A 23,949-nucleotide genomic window follows, 5' to 3' on the forward strand; every position below is an offset into this window, starting at 1 on the left:
GCTCCCCCATAGAGATACATGGAGGGGCATGTCGATCTTAGAAAAAGAAAATCGGAGTGCCTGGCAGGAGATCACAGGGGGTCCTTTAATGTAAATCTAACTGAACAAGGATCTCACGGGTGTGACTGTGGCAAAGAGAATGTAGAACTTACTCCACTTACTGCTGCAACACAGCAGTCTAAGATTTGTATGCAGGCGAGGGTGTTTCCAATCTCCTATTTCTGGGCCCTATTCATTTTAATATATATTTATAATACATATTTATATATTTTTTCATATTTGTTCTTGTAGTGGCTGGGTGGTGCAGGTAATAGTGTAGGGTATGTGTGTATTAACCCTATGTTGTCGTGAGGCCATGATGCGGTTTCCTTAGGGTAATGGTCCTACCGCCAACCGTCCCAGAAATGGTAGGAAGAAATAATTGAATGTCCACAGCAGATATTTGATGAAAACCTGAATAAACCTTACTGCATATTTTATGCAACTGCAGGTAACAAAACAGTCTTTGTATAGACCGTAGTTCAGGTTCATCACAGGTTTGCTGGGACTTCTGAGTGCAATGAGCTTTGATTTGCTAGCCACTGTGCTACTGAATTTATGATAATTGAGTTGCAGTAGTCACACAGGATTTAAGTAGTTTTGAGCTGGATAACTCACGGTTTAGTGGCTGCGGAAGATAAGGCTTCAGGCCTAGCTTGAATTGATGATGAGATATGAGATATGCTTTCTTTAAGTGTCAGGAACAAGAGAGCAAATTTAGTGGCAGCAGCCCCTTATATATTAAGGGGTGGGACAAAGCTCATTGGATAGCCAAACCTGTCAGTCCTGACGTATGGAACTCTAGGTATATCACATGGCCCAAAGGTCCTTAAATCATAGCATAACATAAATTAAAGGCACGTGACCTCTAAGGTCCTATACATAGGTATCCTAGATTAATTACATATATAAATATATACATTAAATATTACAATATTAAGAGGCAACTAGAGAGCCCATTAGCATGGAGGGACTCTGGCTGAGGGGACTCCAGGCAAAAAGAACAGGACATGTCCTGTACCATGTCCTGCACATTTTAATACAGATTATCAAAACCAAAAATGTTACCTGTTTCACAACTTGTATCACATATTTATAGTGTGTCAGACCAATTCTCAGTGTCTCTTGTTAATCTGTGAAATCCCCATAACTAGTATGGCCTCCATGTTGGAAAATGCAGTCCGGTGTACATCCTGTTCAAGTATGCAATCCTTGAACAGCAGTTTGAGGGTGCATATTGTTGTTCAGGATGTGTGAGAGTTGTTCATTTGGAAGCCCAGATCCTGGGCTCTAGAGGAGCAACTGGCAACACTGAGAGGCATTGACAACTTGGAGAGGAGTCTCCTGCTCACTGAGCAAGTACTCTCTGAGATAGAGGTGGGGGAGGATAGTGGGACCGAGGTGCAGGACAGTCAGGCAGTTAGCTGGGTTACAGTTAGAAAACGGGGTAGAGGGAAAAGTGTCCGGGAGGCTAGTCCTGATCTAGCACACCCCAACAAGTTTGCCCGGTTGGCAGATGAGGGGGATGCTATTTCAATGCTAGCAGTACTGCAGCAGGACTCTGCCTCTGACCGCCAGGGGGGTGTCTGCTCCAGTAAGGAGGGAAGGAGGAGTTCAGGGCAGGCCAGACAGGTACTGGTAGTGGGGGACTCAATTATTAGGGGGACAGACAGGGCTATCTGTCACAAAGACTGGGATCGTCAAACAGTGTGTTGTCTTCCTGGCGCTTTAGTTCGGCACACCGCGGATCGGGTTGACAGGTTGCTGGGGGGAGCTGGAGAGGACCCAGCAGTCATGGTACATATTGGCACCAATGACAAAGTAAGAGGTAGGTGGAGTGTCCTTAAAAATGATTTCAGGGACTTAGGCCGCAAGCTTAAGGCAAGGACCTCCAAAGGTAAAATCTTCTGAAATATTACCTGTACAACGAGCAACACTAGAGAGGCAGCGGGAGATCAGGGAGGTAAACAAGTGGCTCAGAAGCTGGTTTAGGAAGGAGGGGTTTGGGTTCATGGAGAACTGGGCTGACTTTGCTGTCAGTTACCGGCTCTACCGTAGGGACGGGCTGCACCTCAATGGGGAGGGTGCAGCTGTGCTTGGGGAGAAGATGGCTAGAAGGTTGGAGGAGTGTTTAAACTAGGGGGGAGGACTGGGGGAGGAAACCTCCAACATAGAGGGGGAAGATAGTGTAGATAGAGGGGGGGGACTTATTAATTTACCTGGGGGTGGAGCGGAGGGAGCGGTTAGAATAGTTAATAGGGATAGGCTTCATAAAAAAAAACATACACCATAGTCTGTCCAATAAAACTGACGAACTGGAGTTGTTAGTGTCTGAGGAGGATTATGACATGGGTATAACAGAGACTTGGTTGAATGATAGCTGTGACTGGGCGGTCAACATACAGGGATATAGTCTATTCAGGAAGGATCGGACAAAATGGAAAGGGGGAGGAGTTTGTCTTTATGTAAAGTCCAGTCTGAAATCAGAATGATGTGATAATAATGGGGGACTTTAACTATCCTGATATAAACTGGGAGACTGAGACCTGTGCATCTCATAAAGGAAACAGGTTTCTGACTATAGCTAAAGACAATTATCTGTCCCAAATGGTGCAGGGCCCGACCAGAGGGGGCGCCCTACTAGACTTAATATTAACCAACAGACCTGACAGAGTAACTAATGTACAAGTAGAAGGACACCTAGGAAATAGTGATCATAATATAATACATTATAAATTGTTCTTCAATAAGGTAATCTTGCAAGGGGCCACAAAAACAATGAACTTTAGGAAGGCAAAGTTTGATCAACACAGAGAAGCCCTTAACAATATAAATTGGGATAATGTCCTCAAAAACAAGAATACTGACACTAAATGGGAGACTTAAACATTTCTTAAACTCTCATGGGAATAAAAGGGTAAAAAATAAAAGAAAACCAATATGGATGAATAAAAATGTTACGGGGGCAATAAATGACCAAAATAAAGCATTAAAACTACTAAAACAGGACGGCTATAGAAAAAAAGGTTAAATATGTAACAGATAAAAGCCGCAAAAATAGAGACAGAAAGACTCATTGCCCAAAAGAGTAAAACTAACCCCAAAATGTTCTTTAACTATATAAATAGCAAAAAAAGGTAAAAAATTAAAGTGTTGGCCCTTTAAAAATGATGAAGAAGAAATTATAAACGGGGATCAAGAAAAAGCAAATAAATCAAACAAATTCTTCTCCACTGTATTCACAGAGGAAAATGAAATGCCAGGTGAAATACAGCGAGATAAGGTAAACTCCCCAGTACAGGTCACCTGTCTAACCCAGGAAGAAGTACAGTGCCGCCTACAAAAAATCAAAATAGACAAATCACCAGGTCCAGATGGCATTCACCCCCGTGTTCTAAAGGAATTAAGTAATGTAATAGACAGACCCCTATTTTTAATATTCAGGGACTCTATAGTAACAGGGACTGGCGCATGGCAAATGTGGTGCCAATATTTTAAAAAGGGGTCAAAAGGTGACCCCGGGAATTATAGACCTGTTAGTTTAACCTCAGTTGTATGCAAATTGTTTGAGGGTTTTCTAAGGGATGCTATTTTGGAGTATCTTGATAAAAATAAACGTATGACCCCATATCAGCATGGCTTTATGAGAGATCAGTCCCGCCAAATTAACCTGATCAGCTCTCATGAGGAGGTGAGCTCCAGACTGGACCAGGGGCAATCGCTGGATATCTTATATCTGGATTTTTCCAAAGCATTTGATACGGTGCCACATAAAAGGTTGGTGCATGAGAAGGACTGGGCTGGGGGAGAATGTGTTTAAGTGGGTAAGTAACTGGCTCAGTGATAGGAAACAGACGGTGCGTCAGGATCCGGACTGGTATGCAGCGAGGACACTGGTGGTGGATCCTCTGTGTCAGTGGGGTGATGGCGTGGGCCGTACCAGGGGAACGGAGTCCAAGGGGTTACTGGTTTTCACCAGAGCCCGCCACAAAGCGGGATGGACTTGCAGCGGCAGGTAACCCCCAGGTCGTTCCACCCGATAGCGACACAACCCCAGCTGACAGCTGAGACAGGCGCGGTACACAGGGACAAGGCAAGAGCAAGATCGGACGTAGCAGAAGGTCAGGGCAGGCAGCAAGAGTCGTAGTCAGGGGCAACAGTAGAAGGTCTGGGTACACAGGCTTGGGAACACACTAAACGCTTTCACAGGGCACAAGGCAACAAGATCCGGCAAGGACAGGAAGGGGAAGTGTTTTTTTTATACATGGCACAGGTGCAGGTACTGATTGGGCCAGGCATCAATCAATGGTGCACTGTCCCTTTAAATCTCAGAGAGCCGGCACGCGCGCGCCCTAGAGAGCAGGGCCGCGCGCACCGGGACTGAACAGTCAGAGGATGGGGCAGGTGAGGAGATTGGGATGCGACCCGCAAGCGGGCGCGTCCCGCATCCCCGCCGGTGACACTAGTGCAGCGTTCCCGGTCAGCGGGTCTGACCGGGGCGCTGCACAGAGACAAACGTTGCGAGCGCTCCGGGGAGGAGCAGGGACCTGGAGCGCTCGGCGTAACAGGGTGGTTATTAATGGTAATTATTATGATTGGGTGACTGTTACTAGTGGGGTACAACAGGGGTAAGTCTTGGGTCCTGTTCTATTTAATATATTCATTAATGACCTTGTAGAGGGGTTGAAAAGTAAAGTAGCAATCTTTGCAGATGATACTAAACTCTGTAAAGCGGTAAACACAATAGAGGACAGTGCACTATTACAAATGGATCTGGATAGGTTGGAGGTTTGAACTGGGAAGTGGCAGATGAGGTTCAACACTGATAAATGTAAGGTAATGCACATGGGGAGGAAAAATCCGGGCTGGGATTATGTATTAAATGGGAGAACACTTGGGATGACTGATGTGGAAAAGGACTTGGGAGTCTTAGTTAAAGGGGTACTCTGGTGATAACCTGTTTTCTTTTAAATCAACTGGTGGCAGAAAGTTAAACATATTTGTAAATTACTTCTATTAAAAAATCTTAATCCTTTCTGTACTTATTAGCTGCTGAATACTACAGAGGAAATTCTTTTCTTTTTGGAATGCTCTCTGATGACATCACGAGCACAGTTCTCTCTGCTGACGTTATTATAATAATAATAATAACGCTTTATTTATTGTTGTCCTTAGTGGGATTTGAACCCAAGTACCCAGCACTGCAAGGCAGCAGTGCTAACCACTGAGCCACCATGCTGCCCTTAGCATACATCTGCTATGCATGGTTGCTAAAATGGACAGAGATGTCAGCAGAGAGCACTGTGCTCGTGATGTCATCAGTGTTCCAAAAAAGAAAGGAATTTCCTCTGTAGCATTCAGCAGCTAATAAGTACTGGAAGGATTAAGATTTTTTAATAGAAGTAATTTACAAATATGCTTAACTTTCTGCCACCAGTTGATTTAAAAGAAAAGAGGTTTTCACCGGAGTACCCCTTTAACAGCAAATTTAGCTGTAGTGGCCAGTGTCGGGCAGCTGCAGCCAAGGCAAATAAAATCATGGGGTGCATCAATAGGGGCATAGATGCCCATGACAAGGAAATAATTCTACCGCTGTACAAATCAGTAGTCAGACCACACATAAAATACTGTGTACAGTACTGGGTAGCAGTATACAAGAAAGATATAGTGGAGCTGGAGAGGGTTCAAAGACGAGCAACCAGAGTAATACGGGGAATGAGAGGACTAAAGTACCCAGAAAGATTATCAGAATTGGGTTTATTTAGTTTAGAAAAAAGAAGGCTTAGGGGCGACCTAATAACTATGTATAAATATATCAGGGGACTGTACAGAGATCTCTACCATGATCTATTTATACCCAGGACTGTATCTATAACAAGGGGGCATCCTCTAGGTCTAGAGGAAAGAAGGTTTCTACACCAGCACAGACGGGGGTTCTTTACTGTAAGAGCAGTGATACTATGGAATTCTCTGCCTGAGGAGGTGGTCATGATGAACTCTGTAAAAGAATTCAAAAGGGGTCTGGATGCATTTTTGGAGAGTAATAACATCGCTGGTTATGTACAGTGGGGATCAAAAGTTTGGGCACCCCAGGTAAAAATTTGTATTAATGTGCATAAAGAAGCCAAGAAAAGATGGAAAAATCTCCAAAAGGCATCAAATTACAGATTAGACATTCTTATAAAATGTCAACAAAATTTAGATTTTGCAGACACAAAAAAGGAGAAAGCTCCGGCACAGCCCTATGTACCTGTCGGTGTAATCCTTCTAAGCACACAATGGAAAAGCGCCAGGTGTCCGTTCTCCTTCGGGAGGTGCTCTACGCTGGAGATATGTACAAAATCAAATACCACAAAAGGAAAAGGTAGAGGAGCGACTCACCCGATCCTGAAGGAGTAGGTTCAGACGGTAATCATCGCGGTCAGGCGAAGGTGCAGCGGGAGGCGGAGGATGTTACGGGGGGAAGCCGTATCGCACCTCTTGGTGCTTCGTCAGGCCCCTGCGCAGGGGCCTGACTAAGCACGAAGAGGTGCGATACGGCTGTGGCCCGATGCCTGATTTCCCCCGGTAACATCCTCTGCCTCCCGCTGCACCTTCGCCTGACCGCGATGATTACCGTCTGAACCTACTCCTTCAGGATCGGGTGAGTCGCTCCGCTACCTTTTCTTTTTGTGGTATTAAAAGTTAGATTTTATTTCCATCATTTACACTTTCAAAATAACAGAAAACAAAAAAAATGATGTCTGCAAAAGTTTGGGCACCTTGCAGAGTTAATATCTTGTACTGCCCCCTTTGGCAAGTATCACAGCTTGTAAATGCTTTTTGTAGCCAGCCAAGAGTCTTTCAATTCTTGTTTGAGGTATCTTTGCCCATTCTTCCTTACAAAAGCCTTCCAGTTCTTTGAGATTTCTGGGCTGTCTGTCACGCACTGCTCTTTTAAGGTCTATCCATAGATTTTCAATTATGTTGAGGTCAGGAGATTGTGAAGGCCATGGAAAAACCTTCAGTTTACGCCTCTTGATGTAATCCCCCATGGATTTCGAGGTGTGTTTAGGATCATTATCCATTTGTAGAAGCCATCCTCTCTTTAACTTCAGCTTTTTCACAGATGGCATCAAGTTAGCATCCAAAATTTGCTGAAATTTTATTGAATCCATTTTTCCTTCTACTCATGAGATGTTCCCTGTGCCATTGGCTGCAATACAACCCCAAAGCATGATTGTTCCACCCCCATGCTTAATAGTTGGACAGAGGTTCTTTTCATTAAATTCTGTTCCCTTTCTTCTCCAAACGTACCTTTGCTCATTCCGGCCAAAAAGTTAAATTTTGACCTCATCGGTCCACAGAACTTGTTTCCAAAATGCATCAGGCTTGTCTATATGTTCATTTGCAAAGTTCAAATGCTGATTTTTGTGGTGAGGATGTAGAAGAGGTTTTCTTCTGATGACTCTTCCATGAAGACCATATTTGTACAAGTATCTCTTTATAGTGGAATAGTGTACCACAACTTCAGTGTCTGCCAGCTCTTTCTGGAGGGATTGTGCAGTCAAACGTGGGTTTTGAATTGTTTTTCTCACAATCCTGCAAGCTGTTCTGTCTGATATTTTTCTTGGTCTTCCAGATCTTGCTTTAACTTCCACTGTTCCTGATGACTGCCATTTCTTAATTACATTCCGAACAGAGGATATTGACATCTGAAAATGTTTTGCTATGTTCTTATAGCCTTCTCCAGCTTTGTGAGCGTCAACTATTTTCGGTTTCAGATTTCTAGACAACTGCTTAGAAGAACCCAAGATGCTGATTGTTGGGGCAAGGTCAGATGAGTCTGGGCATTTAAAACCTTGACATCAACTGAGATTGACATCAACTGGTCTTCCCAGATGATGATTGAGAACAATCCATGACACTGGCAGGTCCTAGCTTTGCAAAGCTGCATGCTATAAATTCTGCAGGGTGCCTAAACTTTTGCAGCCGCCATTTTTTTGTTTTCTGTTATTTTGAAAGTGTAAATGATGGAAATAAAATCTAACTTTGGTTGACATATTATAAGAATGTCTAATCTGTAATTTGATGCCTTTTGGAGATTTTTCCATCTTTCCTTGGCTTCTCTATGCACATTAATACAATTTTTTACCTGGGGTGCCCAAACTTTTGATCCCCACTGTATACTAGATTTATAGGGACAGAACGTTGATCCAGGGATTTATTCTGATGCCATACTTGGAGTTGGAAAGGAATTTTTACCTCTAGTATGAATTTTTTTTGCCTTCCTCTGGATCAACTCAGTAGGGACTCATTAGGGTTATAGGTTGAACTTGATGGACTCTGGTCTTTTTTCAACCTCATGAACTATGTTACTATGTTACTAAATACTATGTTAAGTGCCCCAAAAGTAACTAATGTGTAAAAAAAGAGAAAAATAAATAAACATCAAAAAGGAGGGAAGGGAGAGAAAGAAAAAGAAAGAAGAGGGAAAACAAAACAAAAAAACAACATAAATATCTATTTTCCCCATAATGCCCTCCCTACTGTAGCCCCCCCCCCCCCCCCATCTCCCCAGTGGTTCAAGTCTTCTTTTTTTTTTTTAGGACCCGAACCTCTAACCTACGACAACCCCCCCCCCCAACTCCGCCTCTTAGTTATTTTCTCTTCCTTCCAACTATAGCTCTTTATCTGTAATATAGATCTCAAATGTATAGTTTCACAGACAGCTTCGCTATTAGAGTCTTTTTAGAAAATATTTTCAGTCCTTATATGTTGCCTCGCTCTGTCTTCCAGTGCTTTTATATCCTTTTATAGGGTAGTGAGTGGGCTGAGGTACTGGGGGTGGGCTTTTTAGTCAAGGTAGCGGGGTAGCAGGTAAGGATAGATGCCTCATTTATATTGATAGTTGTTACTACTATAAATTCCATGTTCCATGGCTAGAAAGTCTTTCCCAGAAGATATTAATTCTCATTTAAGAAAGTACGTTTTCCCTTGTTTTGACCCTCTACAGCCCATCAGTACTTCAATAGGATCTAGTATAGTGGGTTTGGACTGGGCTGGGAGTTTTGCTAGTTAATGCACGGCTGTATAATCGGCTGTATAAACTTTAACTGGTCAGCTGATAGAGGAGTTGAACATTTTTATTCAGTTATATACTGCAGAGATGTTAATTCCAACACTTTTCAATCTCCAATGAATATTACTACTATAAGCTCCTCAAGTCAGTAGTTATTTACAATCTCTCCAGAGGATTATATATCTCACATACCGCCCAGTTCAAATATGGGATACACAAGGTGTTTTACTTTCTCCTATACAGCTTCAAGTCAAGAATACAGACCAGTGGGTGGAGATAATTTAATTTGACCAGGCTTAAGCTCCCAGCGTTTTTAGTGTCCTTCAAACAACTTTGCTAAAAAAACTACACCATCCGCAGCAGGGATTTTTCCCAAGAGGTATTACATTTTATTTAACAGTTTTTTTTCTTCCTGATTTAACCTTCTGTGTCCCAGTAGCTCCCAGCAAACAATTCCCAGATACAGGCTCTCCACCAGTTAGTATATCACACGCCACAGGTGTATCTCCTACTACTGGGTGACTTCTCAAGCTCTATCTTTTAAAATTTATATGCTATACAGGCGTTGAATCTAAACACTCTTTAGCATAAGATGTCGCTACCCAGACACTCCTCACGTCACATTAAGGGATTTTCCCCCCAAATGTTTTTTGTTTACAGACTCTCCAATAGGTAGTATATCACACACCACCAATATATCAGCTGCTGTTTTATAATTCATCAGACTCTGCCCATTCAAATTCCAGTGCAGCAAGTCTGGACGACACAGTGTATTTCATATGTTCCTGTAGAGCTATATATCAAGTAAGCAGGTCAGCAAATGAGAAGACAGTTCAACTTATTCAGGGATATACTGTGCAGACATTCAATTCTGACTCCTTTGAGCCACCATTGTATATCACTACTGCAAACAGTCCACATTTAGGAGTTTTTCGATAAGCTCCCAACAAACAACTACTGAGCTCTGCACATTCAGATTCCAATGAAGCAAGTCTGGAAAGCACAAGATGCCTTTAAGTGTTCATCTATAGCTGCTTAACAAGTGAGAAATATCAGAGGGAATATCAGTGCTATGAGGTGTAATATCCCCATTCCCATCTTTACCTTCTTCTGTCAGCGCTTTCCCCCCAGAGCCTCTCACACTCCGGGGCTTCCACTTCAGTTCAAAGCCCCCCGCTACCTGACTCTTGCTCCACAGCTCCACCTCTTCCAGTAGCTCCAGCTCCAATTCTGGCCTCAGTCACGGCACCTGCTCACCCTCCAGTCCTCTCTTGTGTACATCCGACACCGGGGCTCTGAAGTTGTTCCCCCCCAGTGGTCGCAGCCTCGTCGGGCTTAATGCCCGCATCGGACTGGCCCCATCAGCTCCAGACAAGCCAGCAGGTTAGCAACGGTGATGGCATGGGTGAGAGGAGGAGCCTCCTAGCCTCTCCTCATGACATCACCCTTCTGCCTCATTTTAATATATTTATTAAATGTAATATATTATTAATGGCTTTATAGAGGGATTGTATAGTAAAGTGTCAATCTCTGCAGATAATTCTCTGTAAAGTGGTTAACACAATAGAGAACAGTACACAGTTTGGACTGAGAAGTTACAGATGAGGCTCAATACTGATAAATGTAAAGTTATGGGGAAGCAGTATCAAAATTAGGAGTACAAATATCTCTACCATGATCTATTTATATCCAGCATTCTCTACATCAATAGGACAGAGGTTTCTACACCAGCACAGATGGGGGTTCTTTAATGAAAATGTATTGAGACTATGGAACTCTATACTGGAGGAACAGGTTATGATGAACTCAATAAAAGAGTTCAAAAGGGGCATGTGTGCATTTCTGGGGAGTAATAACATTACAGGTTATGGATGTTAAATTTATAGGGACAGAAATTTGATCCGGGGATTTATTCTGATTGCCATATTTGGAGTCAGAAAATATTTTTTTCCCTTTGGTATGAGGCAATTGGCATCAGACTCATAAAGGTTATTTTGCCTTTCTCTGGATCAACACAGTAGACACAATAGGGATACAGGTTGAACTTCATGGACTTTTGTAATTTTTTTAAACCAATGAACAATACATGAGATTTAGCAAAACCTGTGTAGAGTCCACCATTAGCTGGTAGAAACCAATAAAATTGCTTCTTTAATATTTAGAAAGGCCCCTAAAAAATGAAAAAAGCAATCTGAAATGTTACTATTGGCAACTGCTCCACTTTGCCTGCCTGCACAAGTTTTGATAAATCTCCCCCTATGTAACTATACTTTTAATGCAGTGCCCATCCTCTGTTGCAACTGTTTACAACGTGTTGCCTAGGTTACCAACTACCACTCCAATGTTTACTTTTTTAAAACATTTTTTTACTAAGTTTTCCAATTACAATAAACCAAAATACACACAAAAACAAATAACACACAGACATTCGAATAGGTATGGTAAAAATCCAGAGAGGGAAAGCTAAGATAGGAAAAGGGGGAAAGAGAAATCATCATTCATTCACACTTACTATATCCCGCATATTATGGTCTCTCTCTTACCCTCCACCGCTAATTTATAGGTCAAATATTGGTAGCTCCAAAGAAAATTACAGCCTTTATAATCAGACTATCCAACATCCATACTTTAGTCCAAATCATATATTTCAATGATTATGAATTCCAGAGTGTTACCTCATTCTGTTTGTGCCCGTCACCAACGTTGAAGTGGATGGCCATGCTCCTGACATAACTCCACCTGCAGAGGGTCAGGATCTCAGGAGTGCGTTCTTCTGCTTTGCCACCTTCTGTGTATGATAAGCTTATCACAGATGGCCACACAGCTTATGTACTGTCTCTGGAGCCATCTGTGATGAGCTTCCCAGACACAGAAGGTGGCAGGCCAGGGAAGTGCACTCCCAAGGTAGCTTGCTGCATCGCTCCAACACTGCTCAGTGAACTAAGTGTGTGATTTGACTGCCCCGCCCCCACTCAACCCAGGAGGTGTAGTGGGATGGAGTGATGCAGGGAGTATACAGGATACAGTATGAAGACAATGCTCAAGAGCGGAACAATCCTTTAACCCCTTAAGGACTCAGGGTTTTTCCACTTTCGTTTTTTCCTCCTTACCTTTTAAAAATCATAACCCTTTCAATTTTCCACCTAAAAATCCATATTATGGCTTATTTTTTGCGTTGCCAATTCTACTTTGCAGTGACATTAGTCATTTTACCCAAAAATGCACGGCAAAACGGAAAAAAAAATCATTGTGCGACAAAATCGAAAAAAAAACGCCATTTTGTAACTTTTGGGGGCTTCCGTTTCTACACAGTGCATATTTCGGTAAAAATTACACCTTATCATTATTCTGTAGGTCCATACGGTTAAAATGATACCCTACTTATATAGGTTTGATTTTGTCGCACTTCTGGAAAAAATCCTAACTACATGCAGGAAAATTTAGACGTTTAAAAATGTCATCTTCTGACCCCTATAACTTTTTTATTTTTCCACGTACGGGGCGGTATGAGGACTCATTTTTTGCGCCGTGATCTGAAGTTTTTATTGGTATGATTTTTGTTTTGATCTGACTTTTTGATCACTTTTTATTCATTTTTTAATGTTATAAAAAGTTACCAAAAGACGCTTTTTTGGACTTTGGAATTTTTTTGCGCGTACGCCATTGACCGTACGGCTTAATTAATGATATATTTTTATAGTTCGGACATTTACGCACGCGGCGATACCACATATGTTTATTTTTATTTTTTTTTACACTGTTTTATTTTTCTTATGGGAAAAGGGGGGTGATTCAAACTTTTATTAGGGAAGGGGTTAAATGACCTTTATTAACACTTTTTTTTTTACTTTTTTTTTGCAGTGTTATAGGTCCCATAGGGACCTATAACACTGCACACACTGATCTCTCATCCTGATCACAGGCGTGTATTAACACGCCTGTGATCAGCATTATCGGCGCTTGACTGCTCCTGCCTGGATCTCAGGCACGGAGCAGTCATTCGTCGATCGGACACCGAGGAGGCAGGTAAGAGCCCTCCCGGTGTCCGATCAGCTGTTCGGGATGCCGCGATTTCACCGCGGCGGTCCCGAACAGCCCGACTGAGCAGCCGGGATACTTTCAGTTTCACTTTAGAAGCGGTGGTCAGCTTTGACCGCCGCTTCTAAAGGGTTAATACCGCACATCGCCGCGATCGGCGATGTGTGGTATTAGCCGCGGGTCCCGGCCGTTGATTAGCGCCGGGACCCACGCGATATGATGCGGGATCGCGGCGCGATCCCGCTTCATATCGCGGGAGCCGGCGCAGGACGTAAATATACGTCCTGCATCGTTAAGGGGTTAAGCAGGATTGGGCTAGGCACAGGTTTGAAGACAGGACTAGTAACAATGTGGTCAACTTGCAGGAGGTATGCCTGACATTAGCTATAGCCACGCGCCGTACATCTGGATGCGGCGTTCTCCTGCATAGATAGATATGCAGGAGAATGCCGCTTCCGGGTGTACGATGCGCGGCGCTACCCACGTGACCTACACCAGGAGGAAGACTGCGATGAGGCAGCCATGAATATTCATGAGCCGGGCAGTCGCTCCGCCCGGCAAAAAATGACATAAGCGAATCCGTGCTGATGCTGCGGACCTCCCACTGAGTCCCAAGCCTGGGAATACCATATAACTAAAAATGAAGATATCTGGCGAACCGCTGTACAGTTTTTAATGAGGTAAGAAGCGTTTTAATCAAGATCACCCGCACTACAAGCCTGTGTAACAGGTTTAGTGCGAGTGATTCTGATGACAGATTCTTTAACCCTTTGTATGCTATAGGACTCTAGAAAGACACATATGCAATTTAGAAAACACAGGCCTTCAGCACCTAAAATACACACTTTACTGTCCAGGAAACCTTTTAGTATCTTAGCCACCCAAATAGTCTCAATGTAGTAGCTGGTACAGCTTGTGCTAGGCCACCACATTAGTGGTAAAGTTGAGCTCCTAAGGATAACCCTGTAGCTTATAGCCCACAGGGTTAGCCTATTAGACCCAGGTGTTATGATCTCACAGAAAACTGGTCCAGAGGCAGAAAGGCCTGCTGGGAAGCAGTGACGGGCAGCGCTAAAAGATCAGGGCAAGTGCTGAAATGGCAGAGAAGGTAAGAAGCTGTCTGGGATGGTATGCAGTGGCTGAAATATGGCAAACACAGGCAGGAGGAGAATATCAATGCTGTCCTATGGAAAAGTATGCAGCTAAGCAGGGGACAAATGTAGCCAGGGGGACATTGGGAGGCAGAAAATGCTAAAAAAAAAAATCCATTGCCAATTTTCATCAATTCATTGACAATTTTGGTTTCATCAGATGAGGCCATCTTGTTTCTCACAGTCTGAGTCTCCCTTGAGTGCCTTTTGCAAACTCCAGGCATGCTTTCATGTGTCCTTTACTGAGAAATTGTTTTTTTCTCTGGCCACTCTGCCATAAAGCCCAGACTGGTGGAGGTTGCAGTCATGATTGACCTTCTGGAAGTTTCTTCCATCTGTACACAGAGCCAGAATGACCATTGGGTTCTTTGTCATCTCTCTTACCAGGACCCTTCTCACCCAATTAGTTTGGTCGGTCAGCCAGCTCTAGAAAGGGTCCTAGTTGGTCTAAACTTCTTCAATTTAAGAATTATGGAGGTCTTGTTGTTCACAAACATTTGTTCACAATGTTTTGTTACTTAATATGCTTAAAATGTAAAAGAATTGATTTTGATAATAAAAAAATTATGGAGGTCACTGTACTCCCTTGTTTTCCCTTTGCCTGATCTGTGCCATACAAACCTGTCTCTGAACTCTACAGGCAGTCCTTTCTACCTAGGCTTGGATTTTGGCTCTAATATACAGGGTGGGCCATTTATATGGATACACCTTAAATAAAATGGGAATGGTTGGGGATATTAGCTTCCTGTTTGTGGCACATTAGTATATGTGAGGGGGGAAACTTCAAGATGGGTGGTGACCATGGCGGCCATTTTGAATACAACTTTTGTTTTTTCAATAGGAAGAGGGTCATGTGACACATCAAACTTATTGGGAATTTCACAAGAAATACAATGATGTGCTTGGTTTTAAAGTAACTTTATTCTTTCATAAGTTATTTACAAGTTTCTGACCACTTATAAAATCTGTTCAATGTGCTGCCCATTGTGTTGGATTGTCAATGCAACCCTCTTCTCCCACTCTTCACACACTGATAGCAACACCGCAGGAGAAATGCTAGCACAGGCTAACAGTATCCGTAGTTTCAGATGCTGCACATCTCGTATCTTCACAGCATAAACAATTGCCTTCAGATGACCCCAAAGATAAAAGTCTAAGGGGGTCAGATCAGGAGACCTTGGGGGCCATTCAACTTGCCCATGACAACCATTCCCATTTTATTAAGGTGTATCCATCTAAAGGGCCCACCCTGTACATTGTCAGCTGTGATACCTTATATAGACAGGGCTGTGCCTTTCCAAATCCTGTCAAATTAGCTGAATTTACCTCAGGTGACTCCGATCAAGGTGTAGAAATATCTTAAAGGGGTACTCCAGTGCTTAGACATCTTATCCCCTATCCAAAGGATAGGATATAAGATGCCTGATCGCAGGAGTCCCGCCGCTGGGGACCCCCGTGATCTTGCACGCGGCACCCCGTTTGTAATCAGTCCCCGGAGCGTGTTCGCTCCGGGACTGATTACCGGCGACTACAGGGCGGGCGGCATGTGATGTCATGCCCCCGTGTGATGTCACACTCCGTCCCTCAATGCAAGCCTACGGGAGGGGGCGTGACAGCGGCGGGACCCCCGCGATAAGGCATCTTATCCCCAATCCTTTGGATAGGGGATAAGATGTCTAAGCACCGGAGTACCCCTTTAAAAATGGGAGGAGCCTGAGGAGCCCAATGGGAGCCTGAGTGTCAAAGCAAAGGGTCTGAATACCTGAATACTTACATCCATCTAAAAATCTAAGTTTTTCCTTTTTAAAAAAGTTTTTTCTAAAATTCTGTTTGCACTTTGTCATTATGAGGTGTGAAGTGCAGATTGATGGGAAAACTAGATTTTTTTTTATACCAGCAAAAGGCTGCTATAAAATGTGAAACAAGTAACCGCTGAGCTCAACATTATATTTAACCTGTTCAGGACACAGGGCGTATGCATACACCCTGCATCCCGAGTCCTTAAGGATATGCCCGTGGGAATTCCGGTCCCTGCCGCTAGCCAGTTGGGGACCGGATCGGGATACCTGGTGAAATCATTCAGCAAGCATACCGGCACATCGCCCAGGGGGGTCCTGAGATCCCCCCCCCATGTTGGCGATCGGAGAAAATCGCATGTCAATTCAGACATGCGATTTTCTCCAATTCTGGGCTCATCGGGTCTCTGGTGACTCGATCACCCGGAAAATAGGGCTGATCGGAGTTTTCAGCGACAGCCCAGATCAGCCTAAGGGATAGGAGTGAGGTCGCAGAGCTGCGATCTCCTCCTATCCCCTGCCTTTAGCAGAACGGAGTTCTGACCAATGGCAGCGCAGGACAGGGGGTTGCCATGGCAAACCCCCATTCTGCCCGCCCCTGGATGTCGAGGGGATCGTGGGAAGAAGATGGAGGCCATACCTGCAGGAAAAGATGCCTGGGGACCCGGGATCTTCGCTGGAGACTGCTGGATCCTGGCTCAGGTAGGGAATCGTTGGTGGGGGGGGGGGAATTGAAAGTGAAAGTAAAACGATCTTTACTGTGGCAACCACTAGGAAGGCCAAACTGCAACTCCCAGCATGCCCAGACAGCCAAAGGCTGTCTGGGCATGCTGGGAGTTGTAGTTTTGCAACATCTGGAGGGTCACAGTTTGGAGACCACTGTTACAGTGATGCCCATACGGTAGCCCTCCAGATGTTTCCAAACTACAACTCTCAGCATGCCTGGACTGCCCAGGCATTCTGAGAGTTGTAGTTCTAACATCTGTCCCTTCAGATTTAGCAATTTTCATGAATTTTTTGAAAATTGCTGCTCTACTTTGAAGCCCTCTAATTTTTTCAAAAAAGCAAAAATATGTCCATTTTATGATGCCAACAAATATATTGTATTTGTGAAGAAAAATAAAATTTATTGTGAATATCCATTTTCCTTACAAGTAGAGAGCTTGAAGGGGGAAGATGTATGCACAGGGGAAAAATCCCCACTTGTAATATGTTTAATAAAGTATGGAGATTCACAAGACGTTTATTAGGGATTAAGGGTAGTATGGACTACACACTAATGTGGGGTAATGGAAACTTTCCAGAAATGATGAAACTAAAGGAATATGTTAACTGGGAAAGAAATAGGGTTATTAGAGATAAAGATTTTGTGATAGAAAGCACGTTAAAAGATTGGAAAACATTTAATAGGGAATTTAGTATTAGTCAGAGCGAATACTTTTCATACTTACAAATCAAAAGCGCTTTTGAGAAGGAGAAGAACAACCCTAGATGGGCAATAAATAGACATGAGTTAATTGACTATATGTTTGGGCTTCGGTCCTCCTCGACAAAGGTATTAGGTAACTTATATAAGGGCCTAGTTAGATTTTCCATTGAAAAATTTCCTCCAAAGAGTAGGGATAAATGGAAGCAAGTAGTAGGTCAGATTGATGGGGAAGAATGGAGGGAAGTATTCATAAATATTTCCCAATCATCTCTCAATATGAACCACAAAACCTCTATGATAAAGCTGATACATAGGATCCCATATACGCCGGGGTTCTTGTATAAGATAGGAAAAAGACTTAACTCTAAATGCCCGAAATGTAATATGCAAGGTGCGGATTTGTCACATATGGTGTGGAGCTGCCCAAAACTGCTTTCCTTTTGGACAGGGGTATACAAGATGGTAGAAACAAAATTGGGTACTAAGATAAGCTTTGATATTAAAACGGCCATTCTAGGGATAGGACTTAGCATGCAGTGCAAGAACAGTGTTCTGATAAAGGCTTTCGGATTAGCTAGAATAATTATTCTTAGGAGATGGTTTGCTCCCCAGGGCCCATGTTGGGTTGAGTGGCAGAAGGAAGTTCAACAAATGAGAAGATTTGAAGCTATTTACTATCAGGGAAAAAAGATAGGTCAAAAAGTTGAAAACGAGTGGAAGAAATGGGATGAGGCATCCTAGCTGGTAGTGGGTGGGGGGATAGGTGGGCGGGTGGTATTATTTATATTGTGTAAAGCGAATTTTGAAATGCATTATTGTAATTTTGTAATTTGAAATAAAAAAAACTTTAAAAAAATATATATATTCAAAGTTAGAAAAATGCAAAATTTTCAGAATGTTCATGTAATTTTGGGATTTTTCACCAAAAAAGGATGTAAGTAGCGCCGAAAATTTACCACCAAAATAAAGTAGAATATGTCACGTAAAAACAATCTCAGAATCAGAATATTTGGTAAAAGCGTTTTCGTGTTATTAATTCATAAAGCGACGGTGGTCAGAATTGCGAAAAAGGGCTCAGTCCTTAAGGTGAAAAAGGGCTGCATCCTTAAGGGGTTAATTAGATAACATTTGCTGCAGTCTTATTGAAAAACCTACACAGACTGACAGCCTTCCCTGCATTTAGGCTTATATGGGAAAAACTGTCTGTCTATCAGCCTGTGCAAATATATTCACTCTGAGACCACTGCTCTTAACTTTAAACATATTGCAGTAAATCCTTTAACTGATATACACTGTTCAAAAATTAAAGGGAACACTAAGATAACACATCCTAGATATGAATGACTGAACTAATTGTATGAAATACTTTCGTCTTTACATAGTTGAATGTGCTGACAACATACCGTATATACTCGAGTATAAGCCGACCCGAGTATAAGCCGAGACCCCTAATTTCAACCCAAAATCCCAGGAAAAGTTATTGACTCGAGTATAAGCCTAGGGTGGGAAATACCTCATCCCCCCCATGTAATCATCCAGACCCGTCATTAACATCCTCATCATCCCCTTGTCATCATCCCACACATCCCCCCTTCATCATCCCCTTGTCATCATCCCACACATCCCCTTATCATCCCACACATCCCCCCTTCATCATCCCCTTGTCATCATCCCACACATCCCCTTATCATCCCCCTATCATCCCACACATCCCCCTATCATCCCACACATCCCCCCTTCATCATCCCCTTGTCATCATCCCACACATCCCCCCTTCATCATCCCCTTGTCATCATCCCACACATCCCCCTATCATCCCACACATCCCCCCTTCATCATCCCCTTGTCATCATCCCACACATCCCCCCTTCATCATCCCCTTGTCATCATCCCACACATCCCCTTATCATCCCACACATCCCCCTATCATCCCACACATCCCCCTTCATCATCCCCTTGTCATCATCCCACACATCCCCCCTTCATCATCCCCTTGTCATCATCCCACACATCCCCTTATCCCACACATCCCCCCTTCATCATCCCCTTGTCATCATCCCACACATCCCCCCTTCATCATCCCCTTGTCATCATCCCACACATCCCCTTATCATCCCACACATCCCCCCTTCATCATCCCCTTGTAATCATCCCACACCCCCCCCTTCATCATCCCCACCCCCCTTCATCATCCCCACACCCCCCCCCCCTTCATCATCTTCTTCTCATCATTCGCCCTCAGTGGTCTTCAACCTGCGGACCTCCAGAGGTTTCAAAACTACAACTCCCAGCAAGCCCGGGCAGCCATCGGCTGTCCGGGCTTGCTGGGAGTTGTAGTTTTGAAACCTCCGGAGGTCCGCAGGTTGAAGACCACTGCGGCCTTCAACATGCGGACCTCCAGAGGTTTCAAAACTACAACTCCCAGCAAGCCCGGGCAGCCATCGGCTGTCCGGGCTTGCTGGGAGTTGTAGTTTTGAAACCTCCGGAGGTCCTTAGGTTGAAGACCACTGCGGCCTTCAACATCATCCAGCCCCCTCTCACCCCCTTTAGTTCTGAGTACTCACCTCCGCTCGGCGCTGGTCCGGTCCTGCAGGGCTGTCCGGTGAGGAGGTGGTCCGGGCTGCTATCTTCACCGGGGGCGCCTCTTCTCCGCGCTTCCGGCCCGGAATAGATGCGTTGCCTTGACAATGACGCAAATGACGCACCTCTGCGTCGTTGTCACGGCAACGTGACTATTCTGAGGCCGGGCCCGAAGCGCTTAGAAGAGGCCTCCCCGGTGAAGATAGCAGCCCGGAACCACTATCCCACCGGACCACCTCCTCTCCGGACAGCCCTGCAGGACCGGACCAGCGCCGAGCGGAGGTGAATACTCAGAACTAAAGGGGGTGAGAGGGGGCTGGATGATGTTGAAGGCCGCAGTGGTCTTCAACCTGCGGACCTCCGGAGGTTTCAAAACTACAACTCCCAGCAAGCCCGGACAGCCGATGGCTGCCCGGGCTTGCTGGGAGATGTAGTTTTGAAACCTCTGGAAGTCCGCAGGTTGAAGACCACTGCGGGTGGGGGAGTTCACTCGAGTATAAGCCAAGGGGGGTGTTTTCAGCACGAAAAATCGTGCTGAAAAACTCGGCTTATACTCGAGTATATACGGTAATCACACAAAAATTATCAAATAGAAATCAAATTTATCAACCCATGGAGGTCTGGATATGGAGTCACACTCAATATCAAAGGAAAATGGAAACCCACACTACAGGCTGATCCAACTTTGATGTAATGACCTTAAAACAAATCAAAATGAGGTTCAGTAGCGTGTGTGGCCTCCATGTGCCCCCTATTACCTCCCTACAATGCCTGGGCATGCTCCTGATTAGGTGGCAGATGGTCTCCTGAGGGATGTCCTCCCAAACCTGGACTAAAGCATCCGCCAACTCCTGGTCCCCCAAAGAAATGCCACTCCACACCATTACTGACCCACCGCCAAACCGGTCATGCTGGAGGATGTTGCAGGTAGCAGAACGTTCTCCACGGCGTCTCCAGACTCTGTCACATGTGCTCAGTGTGAACCTGCTTTCATCTGTGAAGAGCACAGGGAATCGGTGGCGAATTTTTCAATCTTGGAGTTCTCTGGCAAAGGAGATAATTGTATTATAAGTGATAGCCAGCATGGGTTTACTAAGGATAGAAGTTGTCAAAGCAATCTAATTTGCTTTTATGAAGATGTGAGTAGAAGCCTTGACAGAGGAATGGCTGTGGATATAGTGCTTCTGGATTTTGCTAAAGCATTTGATACTGTCCATCATAGACGTCTGACAGGTAAGTTAAATTCTTTGGAAATTTTAGTTTGTAACTGGATTGAACACTGGCTCATGGATCGTACCCAGAGAGTGGTGGTCAATGATTCATACTCTGAGTGGTCCCCGGTTATTAGTGGTGTACCCCAAGGTTCAGTACTGGGACCGCTGTTGTTTAATTTATTTATCAATGATATAGAGGATGGTATTAACAGCTCTGTTTCTATCTTTGCAGATGACACCAAGCTTTGTAGCACAGTACAGTCTATAGAGGATGTGCATAAGTTACAAGATGACTTGGATAGACTTAGTGTCTGGGCATCCACTTGGCAAATGAGGTTCAATGTGGATAAATGTAAAGTTATGCATCTGGGTACAAATAACCTGCATGCGTCGTATGTCTTAGGGGGGATTAAACTGGCAGAGTCACTGGTAGAGAAGGATCTGGGTGTACTTGTAGATCACAGACTACAGAATAGCATGCAATGTCAGGCTGCTGCTTCCAAAGCCAGCAGGATATTGTCATGTATAAAAAGAGGCATGGACTCGAGGGACAGGGACATAATACTCCCCCTTTATAAAGCATTGGTACGGCCTCACCTGGAATATGCTGTTCAGTTTTGGGCACCAGTCCATAAAAGGGACACTGCGGAGTTGGAAAGGGTGCAGAGACGTGCTACTAAACTAATATGGGGCATGGAACATCTTAGCTATGAGGAGCGATTAAAGGAGTTACAATTGTTTAGTCTTGAGAAGAGACATTTAAGGGGGGATATGATAAAAGTATATAAATGGCCCATACAAAAAATATGGAGAAAAACTGTTCCAGGTTAAACCCCCCCCCCCCCCCCCCAAAGGACGAGGGGACACTCCCTCCGTCTGGAGAAGAAAAAGTTTAGTCTCAAGGGGCGACACACCTTCTTTACCATGAGAACTGTGAACTTATGGAACAGTCTACCTCAGGAACTGGTCACAGCAGTAAAAATGAACAGCTTTAAAACAGGATTAGATACATTCCTGGAACAAAATAACATTAATGCTTATGAAGAAATATAAAATCCCATCCCTTCCCCAATACCACGCCACACCCCTACCCTTCAATTCCCTGGTTGAACTTGGACGTGTGTCTTTTTTCAACCATACTAACTATGTAACTAACTATTTAACATCATGTGAAATTGATTGTCAATCAGTGTTGCTTCCTGAGTGGACAGTGTGATTTCACAGAAGTGTGATTGACTTGGAGTTACATTGTGTTGTTTAAGTGTTCCCTTTATTTTTTCTTAGCAGTGTAGTTTAGTCCCCCTATTGCAGGCTGCACTAACACATTAATTATGGCATTTGAGATTGTTCCTTGCTGGCTATTGACAGAGGCATCAGCTGCTAAAAGCTAAGAATAGAGTTCAGTTCCAAAGCCCCTAGAATATACCATTAAGAAAATCACATACATAAACATGATTTTGCATTAGATGTTAAAGGTTATGAACACCTATACACAGAATTTTTAAATTTTTTTTATTTGTATCCTACATGCAAAATAAAAACTTTCTAAACACAGTCCATTAACCCCTACCTGACCCTAGACATACCGGTACAACGTGGGTTGCTTCACTACTACTTTTTTATTTCTAGAATCCACTTTGGACAGTTTCTCTAGAATACATATTTTTGGGTCATATGTTACCTCTTTGCCTAATCTATTAAAAAAATTAAAAAAAATTTAATTCTGACAATGCCTTCCCATAGTCTTGTGACCTTAGGACACTTCCAAATCATATGGAGGAAATCTACCCCTCGCAGATCACATTTTGGGGCGTTATAATCTTGCCCAATTCCCATTCTAACAGTTCAAATGATATATAACTATGAACTGTATCAGTCCATGATTTTCACTAGAGAGAGATTGTGTATAAGTTCAGTATGCTCCCCCATTCTGCCAAAGTGATTGGGCCCGCATTTAAACATTTTCCCGTTCTCACTAAATATTTTTGTTAAAAATAAATAAATTTAAAAAAAGGAAGAGAGGCCTTTTCTTTGTCCCAGCATCAAAATTTCAACTATTAAGTTTGTGCGCATAGAGAAGCAATTCTTGTTGGTAGAGCAGCAAACTGCATGTATTACCCAATAGTACCTAAAACTATGTTTTGAATCTGTACCATATTGTCTTTGAATATCAGAAAAGCTCTTTATATTTCCATTCTCAAACAAGTGCTCAACCCACAGAGAAGAAAAAACTACCAACTACATAGTTTTATAATAGAGGAGCAAAGGTTCGTGCAGTAATATCAGGAAGTATTACTTTACTGAGAGAGTAGTGGATACATGGAATGGCCTTCCTGCAGAAGTTTTCGCTGCAAATACACGGGATGGGCATAATGATCTCTTTCATATAAGATAGGGCCAGGGAAGACTAGATGGGCCAAATGGATCTTACCTGCCGACACATTCTAGGTTTCTAACTTTACAGGTACTCAAACTCGTTTTTCGATCGTAGTGGAGGCACATAATATGCTGGGTGGTACAGCACCATTGTACAATAGAACTGCATCCAGAGCATGGAACAGAGCTAAGAATTGGGGGAGGATTCATCAAAACCTGTGCAGAGGATAAGTAGCGCAGTTGCCTATATCAGGCAGATTGCTTT

General features: G+C 43.5%; 1 long non-coding RNA gene across 4 annotated transcripts in view; it reads left to right on the top strand.

Annotated features, from left to right (window-relative positions):
• The window catches only part of LOC130368553 (uncharacterized), an 80,346-nt gene that overhangs the window by 21,471 nt on the left and 34,926 nt on the right, over positions 1 to 23,949 (top strand). Inside the window, exon 5 of one of the 4 annotated variants that reach the window (XR_008892500.1) lies at positions 9,344 to 9,479. The exons of the other annotated variants lie outside the window; for them this stretch is intronic. This is a non-coding gene — a long non-coding RNA (uncharacterized LOC130368553). The remainder of the gene's footprint in view (positions 1 to 9,343; positions 9,480 to 23,949) is intronic. 4 annotated transcript variants of the gene reach the window in all.

The sequence above is a fragment of the Hyla sarda genome, chromosome 4 (genome assembly GCF_029499605.1).
Source record: "Hyla sarda isolate aHylSar1 chromosome 4, aHylSar1.hap1, whole genome shotgun sequence".
Lineage (NCBI taxonomy): Eukaryota > Metazoa > Chordata > Amphibia > Anura > Hylidae > Hyla > Hyla sarda.